Consider the following 26,020-nt stretch of genomic DNA (forward strand, 5'->3'; position numbering starts at 1 on the left):
AGGTAGCATTCTTTTCAGCTGACAGTTGGCAGCCCATGACCATTTCCACCTCCACTTCTAAGCCATGACAGCACCAGTCATGTCACTCTGACAAGCTACTCCAACAGCCATCTCACCACATCTTCACTGCTTGATGCCTTCTTAGCAGCTAACAGCTGCTTAAGGAGACCTCCCCTCCTTTCCTGCTCTTGTTAACGTTGCTATTCCTCATCATTATTTCTGTCCTGCTCAAAACAGCATATAGGTTAGGTCTCTGCAATTGCTGGGCAGAGAGGGAGATGCTGTCTGAATGCATACTTAGTATGTTCAGAGTTCAAAAAGCTGCTGTCTGAACTGACCTAAGTTGCATTTGTGTTATTATCTACTTAAAGTTCTCCTGATCTTCAACAGCAAGACCTTCTATTTTTTTTTCTTGTTTGAAATTCCCTGCAAAGTATCTTTCAGTATTCTTACAAAGATGCATTTTTTTCTCTTCTTTTCTTGTTCTTGCCTTTGCAAAAGCAGAAAAAGAAGTAGGTGAAAATAAGAAATGTATGCATGTAGATATAGGACTGGATCTTTTTCAGGTCTTTTGGTATGAGAAACTGAAATACATAGGTAACTCTAGTTGTCTGCCTTCCCTTTTGTGATCAGAGGAATCTGAGACCTGGGTGTTTCTAGAGGGCAGTTAACACCTCCTAAAATAGATTTCTAAGATGGAAGATGAGTTTAGTTCTGGAGAGTCTTTTTCTTATCTGTGGTTATAGAAGGTGGCTAGCTGACAAGCTAGATCAAACTTTTACGTGTTTATCCAACACTTTAGTGAGAATATGCTGGTTTTAGTGATTCCCATCCCTAGCGTAAGAAGAAACATACAAACAGTTACAGCCATCTCTAATAAATCAAGTGAGTTGTTTCTTGTTGCTGTTATTTTTATAAACATTCTAAGAAACTCTCTCTCTAGCATAATAAGGTTTCTTAATGTATGGAGCATTATAGAAATATCCAGCTGAGGTACAGAAAAGCATAATTGTCAGCAGTAATGATAAGAACTGTGACAAATGCAGCAACAAATGCTCACTGGAATAGCAGAGAGATTGCTGGATTACCCCCACCGCTACAACCAAGGAGTGCTCATCTACGTGACATTCACTCGTAACAAAGCAATTTCAGAGCCTGGACTTTCCCAGCATTAAAGGCTTGCTTTCTCATTAGGATCTGGATATGCTTTGTAGAACAGTTTCTTCGTTGTGTCAAAACAGTTTCTGTCAACATTAAGAGGCTGAGTTTTTAAAGTTCTGAGTCTTACAAAGTGTTTTATAGTCAGAGCAGGTATCATAGTAGCTCACAACAGTGCAGATCTCATTTCAAAGCACACACTTATAGGCTCTCCTCTTAGGATTACAGCGCAAAAGTGTAAGTACTGGCATTACACAGCCTGTCTTTGAGGGGATAAAGGCTGATTTTTTGCATCAGCTACCAATGTGCTTGCATCAGAATTTTCCTCATCAGCTTGTACAGTACTTAGCAGAGAAAGATCAGCATCTTTACTATTTGAGGCAGGTACTAACAGAATTAGTAAGCACTGCTGTCTCATAATATTCAATGAACCCCACCTGTTACACTAGACATGGGCAAAGTACTGATTTTTAAGTATAAAATGTACAACACCAAGTTTACTTTTTGATGTCTAGCACAGACGGAATAAAGTATTTTAAGTTGTTGCTAAGATATTTTCTGATGACTCATGTTTAAGAAAATTTAATTTGAATCTGAAGAAACTCAAAAATGTAGTATTAGACTGCTAAGAAAACCAAGAAACTTTAGCAGAAAAGTAGGAAAGATGGACTTAGCCTACAAAAAGAAAAAAGAAGTGTCTAAATAAATAAGTACAAAATAGCTTTTTTTTTTTTTTTTTTAATGTACAGCAGGAGAAGAATAACTTAATTTCTGGTACTGACCTCAAAAAAGTGTAATTTGAAAACTAGAAAGAATGCTCCTGTTTGGAATAAACAAAAGTGAATGAGGAAGCAGCAAAGGAGGACAGAAGTTGAACAATCACAAGCAATCCCTTTTTTTATTGCCTAAAAGCATTAGTAAACATTGAAATAGCTTTGACACAGAAAACAAATCTAATCTTACAGATCCAGAGAACACAGATTACACTGAGCCCAGGAAAACCATTATTGCTTGATGACCTCACAAAAAACTATGTAAGGTTATGTTAATGTTTGGCCTCAAAGAGGAAGAGCAGTTCACATTAGTAAGGAAAATGGAGAATGATTTGTGTATGCATCAGCCAAATGACTTTAGTGTATATTTTTTATTTCATTATTATGTAGGGATTCTTATTAATGTTCTGCCCATCTAGGGGACAGTTATGCAGAAGATGGAGATACATCTTGTCCAGCAGATGGGAAACCATGAGCTTAAGCACAGAATTAGCCAAAGTATTGATACCGTCTTCTGAAATAATAGTGAGTAACCTATTTTCTTTGAGGTGTCTTAGAAACGAAACTTGGCGAACTGTAGAAAAGAGAATGGAATCAACTCAGTAAGGTTTATGCTGCTCATTGTTCCATAAGATCTAGAATGGCACAGGCATCGAAACACCCTACTATGACAAGAGCAAGGCAGCAGAAATACTTTCCCTCAGCCCTGTTCTCTACTTTTCCAGCTCCACTTTTTTCCCTTGCTAATCAGACCCTTGAGCAAAATTACATCCTGCCTGTACTGCTTTAGTGCTGGTGATACAAAGCTGGGAGGAGTGGCTGAAAACCAAAAGGGTGTGCTGCCATTCAACAAGACCTGGAAGGAATATGATGAGGTTTGACAAGAGCAAGTGTAAAGTCCTGCACCAGAGGAATAGTCGCATGCATCAGTACAAGTTAGCAGATGACCTACTGGAGATGAGCTCTGCAGAGAATGACCTGGTCCTGGTGGACAACAGGTTTGAGCCAGCAGTGTGCCCTTGTGGCCAGGAAGGTGGTGAACCTTCTCCTCTACTCTGCCCTGGTGAGGCCACATTTAGAATATTGTGTCCAGTTCTGGACTTCCAGGTTCAAAAAAGACAGGGATCCCCTACAAGGAGTCCAGTGGAGGGTCAGAAAGGTGATAAAAGGCCTAGAGCATCTCCCATATGAGGAAAGACTGAGTAAAGTGGGTCTGTTCAGGCTTGGGAAAAGATGATGGAGGGAAGATCTGATTAATGTTCATAAATATCAAAAGGGAGGTGGGAGGCAAATGGATGAGGCAGCGCTCTTCTTGGTGGCACGTAGTGACATGAGAAAGAGTAATAGCCTGAAACTTGTACACAGAAGTTCTCTATTAACATGCAGAATAACTTTTTTAAGGTAAAGGTGACAGAGGTCTGGAACATGTTGCCAGAGTGATTGTAGAGTCTCTATAAGACACTCAAGACCAGTCTGAACATCTTCCTGTGTAACCTATTGTAAAGTACCTGCTTTAACAGGGAGGTTGGACACAACTTGTTGTCCCTTCCAACCCCTGTGATTCTGTGACCAGCATTTTCCTCCAAATTAAGCAATCAATCTAAAGTCTAAGCTCCACACACTTTTTAAAATCCAAGTAAGTGTATTATACAATTTAAGGCAAGGTGACTATCAGGATTTCCCTACAGCTCTTTTTACTGCAGAAATTTAAAAACCAAAGCACACAGTCCATCACTGTTGACTGCTTGAAGAGAAGAAGCTTTAAAACAGGAGTTTAAAACCTCAGAGATGCAATTAAAAAGATCCTTTTGTCAGATCAGATAGGCAGTGTTACATTAATCAAGATTCCATTATGACTATTTATTATGAGAATATTAATGCATATTATTAGAGAAAAAAATATTGGAGAACAGTCGACAAATTACTATTTAATGATTGTTCTGAAACTTTTCCTGTACACATTCAAATTAATAAAAGCTACAAACTTAAGATCAGAATAGTAATAACATTGGTTTAAGACTGCTGTTGAGATTAAAGAGTCTATCATTTGTTGCCTGACCTTCAGATATTAAGCTAAAGACAACCTTTCAAAGAAATGGTGGCAATAAGCCATGAAGTGAGTAAAACAGCATTGGAATAAATTCAGCACACTGCAAAGGACCCTGACAGTACATCACAGCATACAGTCATGTCAAGATTTTTTAAAGCTTGAAAATACTATCACAGATACCACTGCATGCCTAATCAGATATTTTTAAATCACCCTATAGAAGTTAGATATCTAACTCATATGTTTGTTTGGTTTTGTCTTTTTTTTTTTTTTTTTTTGCATTAAAATTTATTTCTCAATTTCAAATTATCTATATGTTAAATATGCTATTAAACATGTGCAGATTTGCTGGTGTAACTCCAGTCTCTCGAACAGTGTTCATAAAAAGGCACGATTCCCCATGTTCTCAAAGAAGAGAAATTTAAGAGTAAAAGAAAGCATATCCTTTAAGCCACTCTACCTTGCATTCCACATCAGCAGAAATAGCTCTTTTCAGTAGTGAGAAATAAGATTTTTAGGGAGTGAAATGTGGCAAGATGAATCAAGGAAATATATTAAGTAGATCTGAAAAAGTTCTAACTCTTCTCCAAGAAGTCTTTTCTATGCTTAAAGAGAATTAGATAAAGAAAACAAGATCCTTCTGAAACATCCCTTTTAGAAAAGTTCACAGTAAAACTGACTTGTTCATTGAATTATATTAAGCATTACAGTGGATTACAGCTATAGAATCTGCAGTAACTTCAAAGATTTCTGTACATGTTATTAGATCGTTTCTTCCTTTTTTTTTTTTTTGTTTTTTGTGTTTTTTTTTCCTCCAGAAAAAGGGGAAAAACACTGCCTTTTCCCAAAAATCTCAGTCTAACACTACTCATGATATGAACATAAACCATATGACACCTGCATATTACAAACATTTACGCCATCACTAGTTCTCTTCCTTTTAATATGGTTCAGTAACTACACAGTATTAGTATTTGTGTTTTCTTTCTACCTTATGATTCATAGCATTCTTTAAAAACCCTCCACTTAAATATTTGGCACTTCTTAGGATTCCTGATAGTTCCAGGAAGGACAAAAACCTTGTAATGGGAATGCAGATTTAGCTGACTGCATGGAAATTCAAAGCATGCTTTTACATTACTTTGAGATTAGACTTTTCTAACCAAAATGAAAATTAATTTTACAGCTTTCCTAGCTTTTGGAAATGAAACTACCAGTAGTGCTTCAAAACACACAGCATCTGTTCTAGGGGAGAACTCCTGCAGTGCCTTGTGGTTCCTCTCTTGTGGTGGACAATGCTGCTCTTTGTGTCCCTTCATTCTACAGTAATGGAAAGAAGGCCAAGATACAGGTATGAGCACTGATCACCCACACCATTTGATTATTAGCCAGTTCCTGAGATATTTAGTTGCTCTCACTATCCTAGTTAAATCCCAGGCATGCTGTAGGGTCAGAACATATCAAGGACTGTTTGCTTGAAGGCAGCACAATTGCACTCCCACTGACCCACAGTAAATAAAATCCTTTTACTCAGTGGTAGAGTTGTAGATGTGTAGTCTGCCTAGTTTCAGATTCACTCTCATTGGACATGTAGGCAGTTATGTCTATCGTAATCTGCCATGGTGGTTCAAATTCTATATAACCGTGAGGTAGATGATTTTTTACTGTAGGCTTAAGGAGGGAGCTGGAGGGAAAGGTGAGCATGTGGTCATCTCAGGTCTCCTACATTTTTCTGTATATTTATTAGCACTCCTATAGCAAATTCCTAAAATGCATCATGATATTTGTCTCCATGTTTCTCAGGTTTAAGAATAGTTCTCTACACTGCATTTAAAGTGAAGCTTTCCATTTTAAGGTTCTTGTATGCTCTTTTTTAATATTATTATTAATAATAATTAATAATAATAGTTTTACTTTTTTTCTATACCCTTCATTTTTTGACAGGCTCTAGAACCCAGAAATCAAAGTATTTAATAAGTTTCTATTTTAAATGAAAACAATACACAAAAGTGTAGAAACGTTAAGCCTCATTTTACTGGTAATAGCACATTGACAACAACTGTTATATTTTATTAAAATGCTTTGTAGGTTAAAAATAAAAACAGACAAAAGACCTTTTAACACAGAAATTAACATATTCAAATGTATTGTGGCACAGTTCAGCTGAGTCTGTAATTGTGCATGCTTGGAATACATTTGATTTTTTTTTCATGTGGTCTATCAGAATGGTGAACAGTTACAAAATCTTTTATTCCAAGAATAAATACATTGGATATTAATCAGTTATCACAAATAGATAAGAAAGGAAACAAAGATATCTGTCCTTGCAGAAAACCTATCTGAGGAAGAGAGCCTCTTCCTTTACAAACTCTGAACAGAAAAAAAATCTTTTATTTCAGGGTGGATTACTTACTTTATGTAAAGAAATACACATATTCGTTGTTACCACAACTCTAAAGGTAAAATTCTGAGTACATACTGAAGTGGTGCATGAGTGGGAAGGATGTGGAGTAGACATCAAATACTTGTTCAAATAAGATGAATCAACTCTTCCTGATCAGCACCCTCTCAAAGTAAAATTACACACAACCACCAGTCAGCAGTAGATGATGTTATGTAGATTTTGTTTTCCTTTATTCCTCTTCTTTGCACATGAAAAAGAATGATATCAGAAAGCTTAAAATAAAAGATAATACCAAAATTTGGGGGAATTACAATAATTTGGCCCTGTGACCTGATAGATATGGAACAACATAGCACAAAAAGAAGAATGTTTGGAAGGAGGTCAAGCAGTTAATTCCTTCTCTGTGGGGAAGTTAAGAGAGAGAAACCGAGAAGACAGAAAGAAGACAATCTCAAATTTTTGTTAAGAAACTTCAATTTTGAGTAGTTCACTGCAGATGATATAAAATACAAAGCTATTTTGCAGAATGTTCATTTGTTAAAAGACAATTTTTTTGTTGTTGTTGTTGATTTATATTCGTTTTACACAGCTATCTGCATTCTTTAAAAATGTTAATCATTTCCAAGAATGTAGTAGGTGATTATTCAAGTATTGTTCATCTTACCTTTGCAAATTAAGGGTTATATTTATCTCCATTCACATGGTATAGTATTTCTGTTTCCTGAGTAATCTTAAATGCAATAAAATGGATTTTCTTGGATCCTGGTGGAGGAAGGCAACATTCAATATGAGTGAACACAGTAGGCTCACATAAAATATTCAAGACACCTCATAAACCAGATCAAATAATTCTTGACATTCTTGATACTTAGCACTCTTCCAGTTTTGGGAAATGCTATTAAGTAGAACTTGATGTTATGGTCCAGTGAACCTAATAGAAAACACAAGACAAATCAGTGTTTTGCAAAATCAAAAATGTCCCAGCTCTCATTTGCGTTCTGACTTGGACATGGTGGAATTCATCAGGACACAAATGACTAGCTATCTGCAAAAATCGTTTTGAGGATGTGAATTAAAATAAAGAAATGAATATTTCTTTTCATCACAGTGTTTTAATTACATGTTAGTCTGAGCAGGAATAATTTGACAAAATGAAAGCAAATCTGATGAGCAGTAATGATCTCTGATCATACTGAAGCAGCTCTAAAATATTTAGATAGAACTGTGTCAAAAGCATAACTGTGATCATGACTGTTATTTTGCAACCTGATCACAGAGTTTGCAGAGAATACAGATCCACCTTTACAGTCCCGAGTGCAATCAACAACATGCTAAATGCTTATTTATGAAATATCTAAACAAGAAATTATGGGGTAGAAAAGGAGAAAATAAAGCTGTGTCTGGTAATGAGAAAAATCTGCATCACCCTCACATTGAGATCAGTGCATTCCTACACCATGTACAGTGTTTGCATCACGTCTGTACTGTAGTTGTGACACATGAAAATGTCACAGAGAGACCAGGACATATATTAAAAACAAACAAACAAACAAAAAACAACAACAACAACAAAAAACCTGATACCTGTTGCACTTCAGCCTGTGTATGTCTACTGAATTGGGAATCATAAATTGTTTTGGATTCCAGGAGCAGCAGAGCAGCTAGGGTTAGCTTCAGTGTAGAACAGATTAACAGTGTGGAGAGGAGGAACAGCTTCCAGTTTGAATCTTCCTCATTTTTACAGTCTGTAAAAGTCTTTTTTTCCCCCACAAAACATTGTGTAAGTGGGCAGGAATGGAAATTTCTCACTAGACCATACTAAGTGCTCATTAGGAAAACCCACATTTTCTTGAAAGGTAACTGCAATAGTGTAGCATTTATTTAACCCTACTAAGTACTCACCTCCAAAGAAGATATATAATCTTCAATTAAATTTTTGCCTCCAGTTATGTCAAGTTTAAAAAAGGAAATGAGATCTTAACAAAACTTTTAAAATAGCTGCAAGTCATAACTCTTACATTTTGGAACTTAGTGTGCAGTGTTCCAGAGACCTTAAATGAATATTCCAAAGGAATCAATACTAGGGACACTTCCAGTATAAGACTTGCATGCATTCTAGGTGAGACAATCCACAATTAAATCCCAGGGAATGCTATTTAAATTTTAAAGGAGTCCCTACTTTCTTTAGGCAGAAGATTGGCATATGTGCTTAATTGTTTCCCCAGCTTCAGTAATTGTATTGCCTCTTCTGCATTTTTCAAGTCACAGTGCATTATTTTAACATTTTAAATTTGTGTAAATCCATTGCATTTCTAGTTTTGAAAAGTTGCTGAAGTAGCAGTTTGAGGAGTTCTGCTGTGCCTTAATGCACCAGTCTTCCTGGTTTTTCTATTTCTTTTTTGTCCTTTCCCTTCTCCATATTTTCTTAGTAATCAGTGGTCCTTGTCCTTTAAATGCAAGAAAAATACAAGGATGAGAGTCATTCTGCAAGTTCTTTGCACCATAATATATTATGCAAAACAGAGAGAGTAGGTCTTTCAGGCTCTATGTTTTCAGGAAGAATGGGACTTCAGTACTGAATTTTAATTTCCTAGGTTTTGTTCTCTAAATACATATGTAAGCAGTTTCTGGCTTTAAGTCAAACACGCTATAGGGCAAAAAACATCAACTTTAAAAACAAACAAACAAACACAAGATCCTATAGCTCAAAAAATCTCATAAACTGATACAAGACATGAAACATTTATTGTATTAACACCTATTTATGTGACATTACTTATGCAACACAGCTGTGGAACCCTAGGTCTACTACTTGCAGCGTAAACCTGCAGGCATACAAAATGAATGAATTTGAAAAAAATAAAAATAAAAATAAAAAAATAAAAGGATGTGGTGCATCATCAAAGGCAGCCTTTGGCCCTAGAATAGGAAAAAAAAAACAAACAAAAAACAAAAAAAAAGTATTAAATGCTTGAAAATTGGAAATACAGAGATAGAGAATGAATAATGCCTGCAGTTAGATTTCTCTCTGCCCTCTTGCAAATAGCAGTGGTACTTGCAGGATAGAGAAGACTATGTGCCTACATACCTACATCGTTCATTAGCATGTGCTTTAGGGACCTGGTATGGCTACTTACTCCAATAGTCTCAGAAGTCCAAATGCAGTGTTGTACAGAAGAGGTGACAGCATTTGAACCTCAACAGCAAAACCCTGCTTTCAGGCCTCATGCACCTGGGGTACAAAGTAGTAACACATTGTTTCTATTTTTAGGTCTAAGAAAATACTTGAATATAAATTTATCCATTTTAATTAACACTACTTTCAGAGTCTGTAAATAATGTTACTGATCAGCATTAACTCCTATAAAATAATCTGGTTAATTTGGTAATGTGATTCACAGACTTAAACTCTGAACATCTGAAATGCAACACTATTTATTAATTACAGTTAATCCTTCTCCAAATTATTTGAAATCACTTTTGAATTAAGCAATTGGTTGTGAAAATGATGAAGGAAACCAGGAAACAAGACGATGTCACTGCTTGATCCATTTCTGATACTAGAATAATAACTAAGATAATAGGAGGAGAGAGGAGGGGAGCGTAGTACTATCAACTTGTAAATGTGAGAAATGAACTGATGAACAGTTTAACAAACAGAACTGATTAACAGAACACTCCATCAGTCATCAACATGCAAAGTTGATTTAGTAGGAGACTAGCAGTCATTATCTTCATGCCTAAACTAACAGTGTACTTATAGTGATACCACAGGAAAAAAAAAAACAACACCTAAAACAAACAAACAAAAAATATGATAAAGTCATTTTTTCTGAATCCTTCAAACAGAAAGTGAAAACAATGTAAAAATCTTTTTCTGTCTTTTTTCTTCCCTATCATATACACAGCAAATGTATGTGTGTAAAGAAACTTAAGCCAGATCCAGTTTTCTAATCCAATTTCTGTTCATTACATTTACTGTCAAGAGAGGCTATCAAGACTGGTTTGCATATATACTGTGCCCTAATTATTTTTCGTAAGCTAGGTCCACTGAAAGATTCACATTTCATCATCATGAACTTGTGTTTTTTTCTAATTACTATAATATTCAACCCATTCTGCTCAGTTGATGCTTTGTTACAAATATAGTCATGCAGATTGATATTTACTGCGCTACCACTGAATAATGCAGTGGTTCTTGTACTCAACAGTGGCTCAAAGCACAGACTAGGCTCCTTAGCTGCAAGTGTGCACGAGTTGTTTTAAAGACTCAGCTTGAACCAAAGAATACAAAGCATCCAGCTCCCTGTTTGATTAGGATTCTGTCTATCAGCTTCTGTTTGCCTTTCCCCAGAATGGAATGTTTCTCACTGCTATCTCTGCTCAGCATGTCCTTGGATTTCTTGCATCTGCACTAGAATGAAAAATGTTGCTGCCTTCTTATACAGATTATTGGAATACTTTGCAGAAGCTTCTCTGTAAGGCTTATAAATAGGAAACGTTATCAGAGAATGAGTACTTGAAAGCTGGAAAATCTTCTTCATAACAGTAATGCTTAAGTTATGCAGAGTCATTAAGAAATAATACTTTATTTTAAGATCAGTCATTGTGTAATATGCAACAAAGAACTGCTGTGAATGTTTGCCTATTAAAGATGACAGCTTAAGGATTAGCACATTGAAGGAAATCCCCATGACATTGGTTTGCGAAGAAGTATCTGCTGGCAAATGATGATATTCTATCACGAAAGGCCATATACTAACACATGTTTACACAGGAACTTAAAAAAATACACCCCCAACACATTGCTGGAGTAATTCACTCCAAGAAATACTTTGCCATTCTTAACCTGAGGCAGTTAATAAATACAACATTACAGTGTACCCAAAAAAGGCCATGAAACTCCATGATTAGAGGGGCAAGCAGCAAGCTTCCAGGGTTAGAAAAAAGCTAGTTATTAACAGAAAGCATTATCAATTTATTATTGCTTCTGGAAAGAACAGAAATCATTTGTCTTTCCAAATACAATCTCTATAAATAATGAAGAATGTTCTTTAATGGGGATAATAAACTGTCAGATGTTTTTTAACAAGAGCTAGACAGACATCAGATTGGGCTTATGGAAATTTAACTATGTAGAACAGCAGTAAATATTGTTCCACATGTTTCTATGATATATTATTCTTATTTTAATTGCTATAAATAACTGTAACACAGAACAGAAGGAGGATTATAACATTCAGCAAGGGATTTGGAGCTCTCTGTCCTTCCCAACCTTTTGGTTACAGGATTTTTAGGACACAGTCAGAGGCATTTCAGGCCTTCTGCACAAATGTTCCTGCTCATACTTTGGTACTGATGCTTTCATTTCCCAGAGATAATTCTCTAAAAAAGTATCACTGTGGAATTCGAGCATTGCCCATTTAGCAATATGCAAAAAGAAAAATTGCATGGATTTTTTTTTTTCTCTGTCTTCAAATACAGCTTCAGAAGGCTCACCAGCCTGAAAGCAGGCATCTAAGGCACACCCTAAGCACTGCCAAGTGGACAGGAGAAGCATTTATCAAATGTGCTTACCAGTTGGGAGAAAGAAGTAGCAAGCAGGCTAATGTCTGGTAACCCTCATTTCATAAGAAATACCTCTCCAGTGAATTTTGTACTAATGCTTACAAGGCTTCAGGCTTATTAACAGAATTCATTTGCTGTTGTCTGTTCATTTAAAAGCAAAATATATAGCAGTTTCAATATTGCCATCTCAAATGGCTAAGAATTGTTATAAAGCATGTATGTTCACTATTATAAAACATATATGTTCACTAAGCAATAGAAAAACTTGAATAGAAGACTCAAATAGAATAATAATAGTCCAGTGGCATACAGGACAGAGAACTTTACGGTGAAGATGCTCGCTCCACAAAGCATTCCCATTTAATTTATGACTGATGTTTTGTCAATCTTTCAGTTTTTTTGATCTGAAGAATTGTATTCCTCCAAAGTTAAACAATGCTTCACTTTTTATGCTACGTGCAACATAGACCCTTGAATGTTTCAGAAATAGCAATACGACTATTTCTGATAGGCGGAACTGTAGTTTACATTCCATGTCCATTGTTCTTTCCTTTATTTCTCAAACCAGAACAAAATGCAATGCACTGGTATCTTGTTTTGTCTGTTGATGCTCAGAACATTGTGTAAGAAATAAGAGTAGGAACTGCAACAGCCTGAGGAAAAAATCTGCCTCTGGATAGAAGAGAACTAAAAGTCAAGAGTTCTGGATAATTTGCAACTGCAAGTGCACACAAATGCACCTTCACTCCTTGTCCATACAAAAGTACGTTATTTTTGCTTTAATTATTTGCCAAAGTGAAATTTGTAATATTAGAAGAACATTTCTCTGCACATTTTGAGATCTCAATTGAAAAAGACACAGAGATCTTGTCCTCAAATTGTATGCGAACATATTTCCCTATTGAACATATGAAGATACTCTAACATACAAAATATTTTCCATTCAAAAACAGAGGAATAAAAAAAAAATACAAACATGATAAATAGTGAGTCTTTGTGTTAGATTATGAAAATACTGTAATTTGAAATTTGATGTCTGTTCTGTCTAATTAATGAAATTGCACTAAAATAACATTTTTGCAAATTTCTATTCTGAAAAGTATCTGAAAACAGTTCTATGATGCAAATAATTTTACTGCTGTGAATTATGTGAATAAAGTGAAAAGGGCAAATATTTGTGAGAGCTCACAGATGAATAGGAAGCCATTGCTTGGTCTTTGTTAAGATTTGCAATTGAATGTGGACAGTATCAACTGCTCATTCTTACTGAAGACTAAAGGTCAAATACCAGGTTAATATCGTTGACTGGTTTGGGAAATTTAGAATGTCCCAGAAGTAGAAGAAAATTTAAGAATAAGGAGGTCAGTCTTTATTGCAAATACTTATAACAGAAACCTTTTAGTATTCATTGGATGTAGGGACAATAGTTCTTCCCTGTATTAGATCGCTACCTTTATGAGCTTCCAGTCCCATCTTGCAAATGTGATCAGAGAGCAGGTCCTCTCTTTCTACAGACAGCTGAATACCTTCATCTTAGTTTCCACATGCAGTTTCAAGTTTTCTTTTTTCCCCTTCACCTTGTGCTTTGAACTCTGATTAATTGCTATTTTACAAATCATTTATAACAAAGGAAGGCCCAGAGGCCTTGAAAGAGAGTGAAGCTCCCTCAGGACAACAAATTTATGAACATCTTAGTGACATAGGTATCGAGACACGGGGTTCACATATAAAATACACAAAGCATCAAAAAAAAAAAATCGGTACACCTGGGGTCATACCTTAGGATAAAACTGGAAGACAGTTTTCTGAATTTCTATTCTAGTGACATGTCAATAGCTTTATGCCACTCTCTATAAAGCTAATGAAAGAAATTGAGAAGCTTCTAATTATAGATTGCTATGAAAGTGAAAAAAATAAATTATTGCTACAATTAATGGAAGCCTTTACATGTCATATAATTTAAAGCAGGCTATTTTGCATGTATTTCAGACGATAATCAGCAAAAACACCGAGTTTAAATATTTTATGTGAGCATGCATAATTTACGCACTATCGTAAGGAAGGAAAGAAAAATGTACCTCCTATAACAAGTATAGTAAACAATTTCTAAGTTTCAGTCATTTTTTTTCTTTATTTCCCCTCTCTGACTCAGACAGGTGTAGTCTGCCCTACACCAGTCAGTGATGCCACATCCTTATTCTGATAAGTCCACTTCTGTTTGTCCTGAAAACTTCAAGTCTATCCCACACACTCATATGTTGTGGTAGTCAATGTGAAGAATCAACAATCAGACAAGATCCCTGGGATGGTATTAGGAACAATGAAAAGAAAGAAGTAGCATGGGAGCGCAGCTTTCTATTAAACTGGAACATTATCGTTGTGCCAGGAAATTATCCTGAGTTCGTGGTCCAGGATTTTCTGTACAAGCAACTTGAACCAGCACACTGAGAGTTCTCATTATATATGATATCTCATGAGATATCAAGATCCTTTAGCCTCACTCAATCTTTTTATCCTGTTTTGCATCAACAGGCTTGTTTAGCTAGAAGCCGAGATTAAAATGAAGGGCAGCTTGCATATGGCAGAGAAACAAACTCTCATAATTTGGCCTGTGATATATTGTTCTCAAAAAATAGAAGAGAGAAGGATGACTCTTGAGAAAGCAAACATTTTTAATGATGGCTAGCTGTCTTTCCTCTCATCCAGCTTTTCTTACCAGATGTTTTATCTTAATTTCACATGCTTGTCTGCATTTCATTCATATCCTTAATATTAAGGTGAATATATTCTGTTTGCCTCTGGATGTTCCATCAGTGATGTATTAATTGACAAGTTACAGTAGCATCTCATTATATTGATGGACTGGCAGGTGGATCATGCTGCACTCAGGAGGGCTACTGCAGTTTGGCAGCTGAATTTTCCAGCTTTGTAAAGAAGGGGAAAATGGGTTTCTGAGAGCTATTAAGAACTAAATTTAGCAAAAATGAGGTCGTGAGAGAGCAGACTCCTGGGGGGGTTGCAGGAGGGGGGGACTTTTTTCTTTTCTAAAACAGTGAGTTCTATTGAGTCAGTAGTGCCACAAGGAAAGGGAGATGCCTGATCAGTGGTGGCTGGAGTCTGCTGAAATACCAAACCAAAAGTCACTTTTACTTATCTCTTGCTAAAAGCAAGGAGGCAATATAGGGGAAGACTGTAAAGGACATTCTGTGTTCAGTTATTCAGGACATCTCTTAATTTTCCTCTAGAGACAGATGTTCTTTTCTGACCAACAGTATTTATGTTCTTTGTTAAAATTCTGACCTGCTTCATAGAACTACTTTTCCTGGTTGTCTTTTATTTATGATGCTAGCCAACTTTTATACCTTATAATTTTTTAATGCATCACTAATTTTGAATCATGATACCGGTTTAGGTGCTTTAAATTCTATATTCTTATATACATTACATGATAAAAGAGACACAGCACTGGAATGAATTTTAAGGCTTCAAATTTAAGCGCTTAAAGTAACAAAATTAGGGCTGCTTATACAGTATTCCTCTTTCCAATCCCTTGTATTTATGAATCATTAAATAGTTTGTGACTACTTATAATTTGATACATGCAATACAACCCTCTGCTAGCAAAGATGCAGTATTTCTGTTTATCAACATTATTCAATTAGAGGCTTTGTACATCTTTGTACACATCATTCAAATCCTGAACCAAGGACAACATAATTAATTTATTCAAGGTTTTTCCTCTGGTAATGTCTTTCTAACATTTTAATACCTTCTACATATTAAAAAAAATCAATCTTCAGAACATTTCTGCAGGGTGAGATAAGGTGCGCTTCTTCACTTAGTAGATTCTTGTTGCATTAGCCAGAACTGTTCTTGAAACTTATTTTGTCCTATGTTGATGTGACGTGGTTCTTGTGGAAGAAAAAAAAATAAAAAATAAAAAAATCAAATCAAATCACATGGCTCTGTAATTAATGTCAGGGGAATGAATTGGATTTGAATAGGCTATAGTCACAATGCTGGCACATCTTAACTTTTAAGACTGTGATTTAATGAGACTAACACTTTCTTTTGGAAGTAATTTCCTCCTTATTTTAATTAAAAATCTCAGAGCTATATCTTGTAAGGTTATATTTACTCTCTACATGAGTCATCCTCAGGGATGGGATCTTTAGATCTATAGCACACCCCTCAAGTCATTTGAAAGCTAAATGATTAAAGAATGGAAAACCATTCAGTTGCTGACAGCATTTTTCTTTCAAACTATTAGTAAGTGTTGAGGATGTGTCACTAAAGAGAGTGGAGATACTTGTTCTATCTGCACTATAATGATTCGCAAAGAAGAATGTTGAGGCTGCATATTCACAGGTTCCTCTGCAAAGTTTGTAAAGAGGCATAGCTGGAAATTTCTATTTAGATCTGTTTGATGATCTTGAGGACATTTTCTCCCCACAAAGGTTCTACATGTATGTGTGTGCAAGTGCAAATGGGTGTCTATGCAAAAATTAATTAATTAATTAATTGTGTTTTTCAATGTTGAAGATTTTACACAGTCCTTCTGTGAGTGGAAGAAGTTCTGTGGGCTGGGATCCAGAGTAAGTGGCAGCACACTGCCAAAATGAGCAGAAACCCACATGCCAGCAAGATCCTGAGGGGCTGGGAAAAACTAATCAGTGGATTACCTCAGGTAGCTCTAAATATTATTCAGATTACTTTTTTATTGGTTTTTTTTGGTCCTTTCTTCCTAAATTTTCCTTTGCCTTTCTCCTGATCCTGCCTTTGCTTCTTCTGTTGGATATATAGCATGACATTTATGTTGAGCAACTTTAAAAAGTGTGCAAATCAAACAAGTATTCTGCAGGATGGGAAGTACTTAAGCTTGAGGATCATAGGATGTCAGGAGCCCGTTTGAGGTAGGATCTTGAAAAGATCTACATATGTATTTAACTTCATGCACCCAGAATATTCCTAGCTGCTTAAAACAAAATGTTTGTCATAGACCTCAGCAGAATACAGAGTCCAGGCCTGTCAGTCTGCAGATATTAGAGGAAACCTATGGATGCTATGTAGTTAATGCCATACGTTAGAAAGCCTATTTAAACTCCAAATTTAAACAGTGTTGGTGATGATGATAGTCTTTTTTCCCTACTTCCACTGGGAAAATAAAACAACAACAAAAAACCACCACGTGGAATGATACTCTGTGTAGAAAAAAATTAAATGCCATTTTCATTAAAAGACTCAATTTCCTAGCAGCAGGAGATGTTAGATGTGCAAATCTGCTGAACATTATGTAATTTCAAATCTTCATGGCTCCAAGAGTGTGAGGAAGGAACTTCCTGGACAGCAAAGGAAAAGTTTCCAATACAGAGAAAGAAGAACAAGATTGCTTTTTATGCTTATTCCTTTATTAAATAAGTAAATGGAGCAAATCAGCAATTAAGGGCCCAGATTCAAAGCCAGTTTCAAAGCAGTGTGTGTCCACTCATTAATCCTAGTGAACCTCCTACAAATCTAAAGAAGAGGTAGCCCTCCTAGTGGCAAATGCTGAAGGAAACGCAGTCTGCATTAAATTGAGAAGCCCAGAAATAAGATTCTGGCTTAAAAGTCTATTAACACTCAATTTTAGTGTTGAGTAAGTGTTTCAGACATAAAATTTAGCTTATGCAAGTTGCTGATTAGAGCACATAGTGCTAAAGGCAGTGCTAAAGAGCTAGGCACTCTAAATCTTTGGTGAATTCCTAACCATGGCAAAGCACAAATGTATAGTATATTTATATAGTATATAATTCACTAAATATGATGAAAGCTGGCAGATTTTTGTGGACACCATCCTGTAAGTACAAGCACAGTCCATTCCAATGCTCAGGAAAACAAGTAGTCTTAGCAAAAGACTGGTTGACTATGCAGTGAACTTATCTATGGTAGAACCTTAGTGTGAAAAAGGCTGCATACAGGAGGAATAATCAGGGTAGGCTGAGGGCAGGGATTCAGAAGAACTTCCTGAACATTCAGGGTTGGACAAGAGAGACAAGCAGTGAATAAGGATTGATTAAAGCACTGTTTAAGCAAATTGTACCTATGTAAATACATATGACCCAGAGAATTACACTCAAGTATTCTGAGACAGCTGGTCCTTGCAAAGCCTCTAATATTTTCGAAAGCCTGTGGAGTCTAGGGAGGTTCTTGCTGACCAGAGAAAGATAATGTTATCTCTGTTTATAAGGAATCCAAAAGGAGATAATGAACAATCAATCTCACATTGAGTTCTGAGAAAATCATAGACCAAGTCTTTCTGAAACACACTTGTGTGTATGTGAGGTAGAAGGAAGTAACTGGAAATAATCATCACGTTTATGAAGGGTAAATCACATCTTACAAACCTGATGCTCTTTTACAATAAAATGACTGCAGGAAAATACCACCCCAGTAGTTGAGAAAGGTGATGGAGAAGAAGAAGCCAGAGAAATGAAAGGCATCAACTCTACCAAAGGAGATTCAGGTGGGCTTTTCTAAGTGGGGGTGCATGGCATGCTGCCCAGGCTGGCTGTGCCAGCTCTGTCCTCAGGGTTTCCAGCCCCAGCCATGTTCAGCCCTGAGGGGTTCAACCTGACCTCAGCTGAACTTGCTGCCAGGGCTGTGCTGCAGATATTCTGAGTGCCCCGCCAGGCACAGCTGTCCAGGGATCCTACAAATGTCACTGACCCAATGTAACCAACTGTATGTCAGCTTCAACCCTTAGAAACTAAAATACAATACTAAGGACACCGTTATTTTCTGATGTTTATATACTAAAATGAAAAACTAAGAAATCATGTCCTTACATGTGGGAGTAAAGATAATTTAAGGACATGTTCACAACTTTACCTAACAAAGATACTTCCAGCTATATTCTCCAATTTTTAAAGATGAGGGAGTGTGCTATTTAGTAATATAAAAGAAGCTGGATTACTCTTGGACGGGTATAACAAAACCTTTCAAACCAAGAGTCTTATGCCTCACAGGGAGTAAATAAAGATGGCTGAATAACATTTACATTGACAGCCTTTTTATTAGGTATTTACTCAAACATATTTTCCAGTAATAATATGTTTTTTGTGTTTTTGTGTTTGTTTTTTTTCTTCTTCTTCTTTTTTTTTCCTCTTTTTTTTTTTTCATCACAAAGAAAAAAAGATCTGAATTTTGTGCTGTTACTACGAGAGTATTATCACCCACATTCATTGGTATCTGTGTTTTTCTACACAGAAAAATCAAAGCTCAGGAAACATAAACTGCAAAGAGAATGGAAAACTCCAGCTGTACGGAAGAGAGCATGAAAAGAACACTGATGACTTAGAGATATCATTATGGAAGCAGCAGTGTAAAATAAAAATAGTCTTGTAACATGCATATTTGATTAACAAAGTGATCTTGTACTTCAGTTGTAATAAACTAACAGACGTATCTCACTTGCCTAAGCAGTACTCAGGACTCATCACTACCCATGGAACAATTGTAGGTTCTGTAGTAAGATAATGAAAACTCAGATGGTCTCTCAGTATTAAAATTTAAATAGCTATCAAAGCATATATTTAAATATATTGTAAAATGGGTTGCTACTACCTACTACGTATCTCATATAGTCTTTAACAACTAAAATAAAAGGTTTCCGATCACTCGATTAAGTAACTTTAGTCCATGTCCTCTCAGTGATTCTAAACAATAACAATCAAAACTGTGTCTCAGTCATAAAGCTCATTGCACAGACAATGATCAAGGAAATCTGCCTTTGAAATACTTCTATGAAGCTAATAATTGCAAAAGAACTTATTGAAGTCGTTTCCTCCTATTCTAATGTTAGACAGTGTTACTGAAATTTGTTTCCAGCTCTTTCAGGGACAAGTCTACCAGATATGACCAGATACAACACATATGCTTATGTGCAGTCTTCCTGAATTCTTCTAATCTGTACCTTTACTTTGAACATAAAATGCAGAACATTTCCTTCCATGATCACAGTTTTACCCATTTATTTTAATACAACTTCTAACAAGTGAATGGAATTTTTAAAAATTACGTTGATAAAATAAGTGTATTGTTTATTAAAAAGAAAAAAAAAGTTTGGAATCAGGCATTTGTGTTTATCAGAAAGTATGACAGATATGGGCTATTTCATTCCTTTAAATAGACGAAGAATAAAAAAGAGAAAACTGAAAAAGTCTTAGTGGGGTTGTTCTCTAGCATAAAGAGTTAAAGTCAGTTTGTGCTGGACATACATTGGTCTTGCTTGCGATCATCAGTCCACCTGGGTAATGTGAGCCAATGCAATTTTTTGCATTACAGAATGATGTAAGGAAGTATACAACACAGACCAATTTTTGCTTGCTTCAGAATGTTTACTTGCCTCACTGGGTCAGGAGGTTATGCAGACTGGAGCCAAAACCTGTAATTTGAAAGGATAAAGCTGGTAAAGATACTTATAGGATATGCATGAGATATTACAGCACCAGTATCCAACAGTGAGGATATTTTGTTGAGCATATTTATGCATCTCTTTCCATTGTTCACTCTGATAATTGCTGAAAGGCTGTGATAATTTTGGGGAAGTTACATTACACTTGTTTAATGGGAAAAAGATTTTGCATAGGTAGCTTTTAGACTACTTACTGTACACAAAAGCTGATGCCTTTTGTTCTGGGGAAACTAGGAGTTCTGGAATGTAAAAATAAAAGAAAATAGAGAAGGCCTTTGTAGGAGAGCTGCAGAAATCTTTCTCTACTGACTGATTAGTAGAACATTAAAAGAAACTCAGGTACTGAGATGTGGTAGGATACTGGCAGGCTGAAAATGGTAGCAGTAAATGGAAATAGTAAGCTCATACTGTTCAATACAAATTATAAAATCATTTATTCTGAACCTCTGGACACTGTAAATTATTTATTTTCACCCAGTTACCCTTCAGAAACTTAGTTCATAGTGCTTGATGAAGAACTGGATGTCTTTGACCAAAGCACAGTTTCTGATATACACTCAGTATGTATTTCTTTGAATGAGAAATGAGTACTTTTATGATGACCTTTTTTTTTTCCTTCTTTTTTTTTTTTTTTCTTCTGTTTTTCCTATTGATCCAGTCCATCTAGCTGTTAAAAATGTGGTGTTTCTTTTTTTTCCTTTTGTGTTTTTCTGCCTCTACTCCAGTTTCTAGGCATTGTTTCTATTTCTTTCTCCACAAGATTAAAAAAAAAACTTTTCTGATGAGGAAATGGCTAGGGAGCACAATCTAGCAGTGCGAACACTGAAAATGTCTTTGTCTATTATATTCACAGTGCAGAAAGAATGTATTTTTGAGTCATGATAATATCTTCCACATCAACAGAACTATTCATCAAAGGAGGCCTCTATCTTGTATTCATGTTTGTCTTCACCTTGGCACTTAACTCTAATCAAATGATTGAGAGCTGTAAGTATCTTAGCGTTTTTACTTTTTTTAATGAACACCAGAATGGTAGCTTTTACTATAACTTTTCAAAATGTGGACCCCTAAATTCAATAAAGCAATTTGCCAGTAACTTCACAATGTACACACATTTCCAGCCAACTGCAGTGAAAAAAATTGCTACACTTTGAAAGATTCTTCCTCGTTGTTCACATGAGACTGTGGTAAACTTTGTGCAAATTAATTTTTATTTCATATCTCTTCTAGATCACTGATGAAAATATTGAGTAGCGTTAGAATTAATGTAGTGGGTATAGTACCCCAATGGCTTCACTGGATGATGATGCTGTATTAGTTCCTGTGGTTTATCCACCTACTCTGGAATTTCCTAGCCAATCCTTCATGTGTCTAAATGATAATGCTGGCTTGACAAATACAATGTTAAACAGAACTCAATTACTTAGGAAAAAATTGTGCAGATGACCTCGTCTACTTAGTTATCGTTATCAATCGACAATTGTCATGAGACTTGTCTCACTCCTGATGAAAGCTCCATATTGAGTCATTTTCATTTTGGTTATCATCACCCATTCAGATCCTTTGCACACTCTTCAATTAGTTCCTGGGCAACACAGATGAATGAAAATATTCCCCTCATTATATACCTCTTACTGCTTCTCCTTCTAAATTATTCTGAATCTGTCAGACTACCCTTCCTCTTCTGCAGATGAAATAATTCATTAACCTTTTATCTTTTTAGGCTTTATGTGGAATATATTCTTATAAAGGCAAGGTTTGGAAATTATTTTTTTTAACATATTTACTAAGCTTAACTGAGATAACACTTTAAGGGAAAAAAGATCTAGAAGGATCATAATGGAAGGAGAAAAAAAGATATTAAAAAAAGAAAAACAAACAAAACTTTTTTTAGGAATTGTTTTTGGAATACAGTTTGATAAGTTATAATCAAAGTTACTGATACGATGCATAAGCCTTTCTTTGTGCATAGTTGTAAAAGAATAAACAGGATATATTATGTAAGCATACATGAAAATGTGTAATTCAGGTATCATTGAGATGGAATGCCTTGAGATTTTCAATTTAAAACAGGATTGAATTCTCTGTTTTATGCTTTCACAGTGAAAACTACACTATTTCATTTACCACATTTAGTGCTAAGGGTGTAACTGAATTTAATGAGTAATTCTTTACCACATTATTTTTCAACCTTGCTAAGTTTCCAAGAAAACATATATATATATATATATATATATATACATATATATATATATATGTTTTATAATTCACTGGTTTGTGTTTTTTGTTGTTGTTGTTTATTATTTTGTGCTTTCTGCTACACTATTTACCACAAACTACAGAACTCACTGCAGCAGTGAAATTTCTCTAAATGTTTATGAACTTATAAAAGTCATATTATGACATTAATCCTATTCAAATAAATCTGAATTAACCTGATAGGATCATTAAGGTTGGAAAAGACCTCTAAGATCTCCTACTCCAGCTGTCCACCTACCACCACTACTGCCCCACAAAACTGTGTCCCCAGGTACCACATCTACCCTTTCCTTAAACTTCTCCAGGGATGGTGGCCCTACCACACCCTGGGCAGCTTCTGCCAGTGCATCATCATACTTTATGTGACAAAATTCTTCCTAATATCCAACCAGAGCCGTCCATGGCAAAACCTGGGGCCATCACCTCTCATTCTATCACTGTTACCTGTGAGCAGAGATCAACCACCACCTTGCCACAATGTCCTTTCAGGAACTGTAGGGGCTGATGAGGTCTTCCCTGAGCCTCCTCTTCTACAGACTAATCAATCCCACTTCCCTCATCCACTCCCCAAAGGACTGTGCTCCAGACCCCTCACAGCTCTATTGCCCCTCTCTGGGCACTCTCCAGGGCTTCAATGTCTTTCTTGTAGTGAAGGGCCTAATGCTGAATACAGCACTTGAGTTGCAGCTTCAGCAGTGCTAAGTACAGAGGGATGATCACCTCCTGCTCCTGCTGGCTGCACTACTGCTGATACACCCAGGATGCTGTTGGCCGCCCTGGACATCTAGGCACAATACAGCAATATATGTCACTCTTAACTTGTTGCTATTTCAGGCCTATAAGCGCAGACCCATGGGGCAGGAACAGCTTTGAGGAGAATACTCAGCCTGAATATAGAAATGTGGGGATGCCACAGCAAATGGACTACAGAGTAAATAACATCACATAACAGCTCGGGTCAGGAGGGACCTCAAAGATCAATCAGTTCCAAACCCCTACCACAGGCAAGGTTTCCAGCCACTAATCAGGCACCAGATCTTTACAGGAATAAGCACTGGTTCCAAGAATAAAAATAGCTTTAGTCTTCTTCCACTTACAGAGTATCAACAGTATAAGATACCAGTATGTGTGAAATATTAAGCATATTTCAATCCATCTTATAGTCATACAAATGTTTAAGAATATGCTTTGCTTAAGTACTTCTTAAATCAGAATGGCAGCAATTCAGCTTAAGTGTATACTTAACTGCTTTGCTGGTTCAGGATGATTGGGGCTTAGTGATGTGTTTAAGATTGGAAATTAGATGTATCTGGATTAAAGTTGCCATAATACTATTACAGAGGGTTCTGGATCTGCCCAGATTCTACCATGTACTTCCATATCTTCATCACTATTGTCAGGCAGGTTATAGTTCACCACAGCATTTAGGTAAAAGCCTTGTCATAACAAAATCGTAGGAAGGGCACAGGTTACATCCCGTTCTGTACAAGTTAAAAAGTAGAGGAAAGGTAAACCCTGGTCTTAATTGCATCTGGTTCCTGAAAAAGGAACTCCATAGAAAAGGTATGCTCTTTTCAAAAACTGTAGACTATGGTTATCTTGGTACAAAAGCTAAAGTTTTGCAAGTCTATGCCATACAGAATTTCTCCATTTTGTCTCTTAAATCTGACTTTCTGGTTCAAGATAGGCTTCCTGCAGAAACATAGCCAAGAATATTTATTATTGTTTTTAAGAATTAAATTTTCTTTCCTTTTAAATTTCAAAACTGAAAATAATTAACTGCCTATCCTATCTTTTGAAGGTCTAAGTCCTTCAGAGCAAAAGCAGGGCAGAAAAGGGCTTTTGGGACTTTCAAACTCTACACCACATATAAAGAATACATTTTGTCAAGAACAGGTAATCCCATGGTTTCTTACATCAACAGAGAACCCCAAAATTCTAGATTTTCCAGTCCAGCAGCAATTTTCTAACAGTACCTCTCTGAAGTAAAGACATCACAACCATGTTTAACCACATGATCCCAACACATTCTGTATATTTTGGGAGCTGGCCAGAGAACCACTCCATTGATGTTCATGTGACCCAGCAACTAGGCAGACTCGAGGTGTCATCACATATTTTCTCACCCTTTGGAAAAAGGGTAAAAAGAAGAATATTTGTATATAACATTTTCTGTTTTTTTACAAACCAGCATATTTCATACGAAATTGAGTTGTAAGGCTTCCAGCAAGCTCTAATCCTCAGAAGAAAACCTTTGCTATTTGGTTTAATGTTGGCAACTGTCCAAGAGAAGAATAAGATGTATGTTTGCAATGAGTTGAGCTGCTGTCACTTAAATAGAGCAGTAATTCTGGGAATAAACCACTGACAATACACATCTCTGAATTACATCATTTTAACCTATGATAAAGGGGATTACAGTGAGTGAGGGAGAGATTGGTTCCTTCCCTCATTCCTTCAGGAAAGGTCAACACTACCCAACCCGTCTCCCCAAACACTTGAACTCCTCTGCCTCCTAAGGAGCTAAGCCTAGAGTCCAGCTGCCTGTGCCAGCATCATAAATCCTGGCAAGATCACACACATCCATACATACTGATTCTCAAAAGATATGTAGACAAAGAGAGTGCCTTGACTTTTGTATTCCAAAAGGCATTCTACACAGTAAAGAATTCAAGATAAAATGCTCTCACAGAATGAAATGCAGTAGTAGAAACCCTATCTATCAAGATAATTGTAATGGGTAATGGACACTTGATAATTTAATTTTATCCTGCTTTTTGCTACCCTGTACAGAAGGTATCCTGCTGTGTACATCACAGCATTTGCTCAGAAACACCGGCACTACTTCTGAACAGAAAATGTAGTTTGGATGATACTGATGTTTTAAATCTAACCTTCACCATGCATCCTGCAGAGATTAATATGAGAATACCACAGAAAGATCATTAACAACTTTTGCTCTCATGCTGGAAGCAGACACCTATATCAACTGGTGCTAGTCAGTGGACAAAAATATTGCAATATCTACATGGTTTCAGGGCAGGTAAAAGTTTATAGAGCCAAGTCTTACTAGCAATAGTTTACTAGCATTGGATGGCAGTAAACTGGATAAAAATATTTGCTTTTTGCTAGCTCCAGCAGAACTGATGGAGTGCTTCTCCTCCAGTGATGGTAAAGCAGTCTCTTATTCCTGCTCTGGATGCACTGTTGTTTCTTTAAGTAATGAGGTTAGCTGGCCACACGCCCGTCTCTGGGATAGCCCTTATGGAGGATACAGCAAAGTATGTGATCTGGGGAGGATACAGCCCCAGTTATCACAAAGATGCATGTGAGGATCTCACATCAAGATCTGACAG

The 26,020-nt window shown here is 36.2% G+C and overlaps 2 long non-coding RNA genes across 3 annotated transcripts; one reads left to right on the top strand and one right to left on the bottom strand.

Annotated features, from left to right (window-relative positions):
* Positions 1-5,079: 5,079 nt before the first annotated feature.
* LOC107311771 (uncharacterized) lies at positions 5,080-22,607 on the top strand. 2 transcript variants are annotated; one of them, XR_004306807.2, is made up of 4 exons: positions 5,080-5,332; positions 16,496-16,640; positions 18,368-18,455; positions 19,199-22,607. It is a non-coding gene; the product is annotated as an uncharacterized LOC107311771 (long non-coding RNA). The 2 variants fall into 2 exon arrangements; XR_001554241.3 differs by lacking the exon at positions 18,368-18,455.
* Positions 5,992-8,170, bottom strand: LOC107311772 (uncharacterized). Its single transcript, XR_001554242.2, has 3 exons — positions 7,970-8,170; positions 7,050-7,316; positions 5,992-6,625 (listed from the first exon to the last, which is right to left on the bottom strand). It is a non-coding gene; the product is annotated as an uncharacterized LOC107311772 (long non-coding RNA).
* Positions 22,608-26,020: the final 3,413 nt, after the last annotated feature.

The sequence above is a fragment of the Coturnix japonica genome, chromosome 3 (assembly GCF_054131305.1).
Source record: "Coturnix japonica strain WE chromosome 3, WE-NBRP24, whole genome shotgun sequence".
Lineage (NCBI taxonomy): Eukaryota > Metazoa > Chordata > Aves > Galliformes > Phasianidae > Coturnix > Coturnix japonica.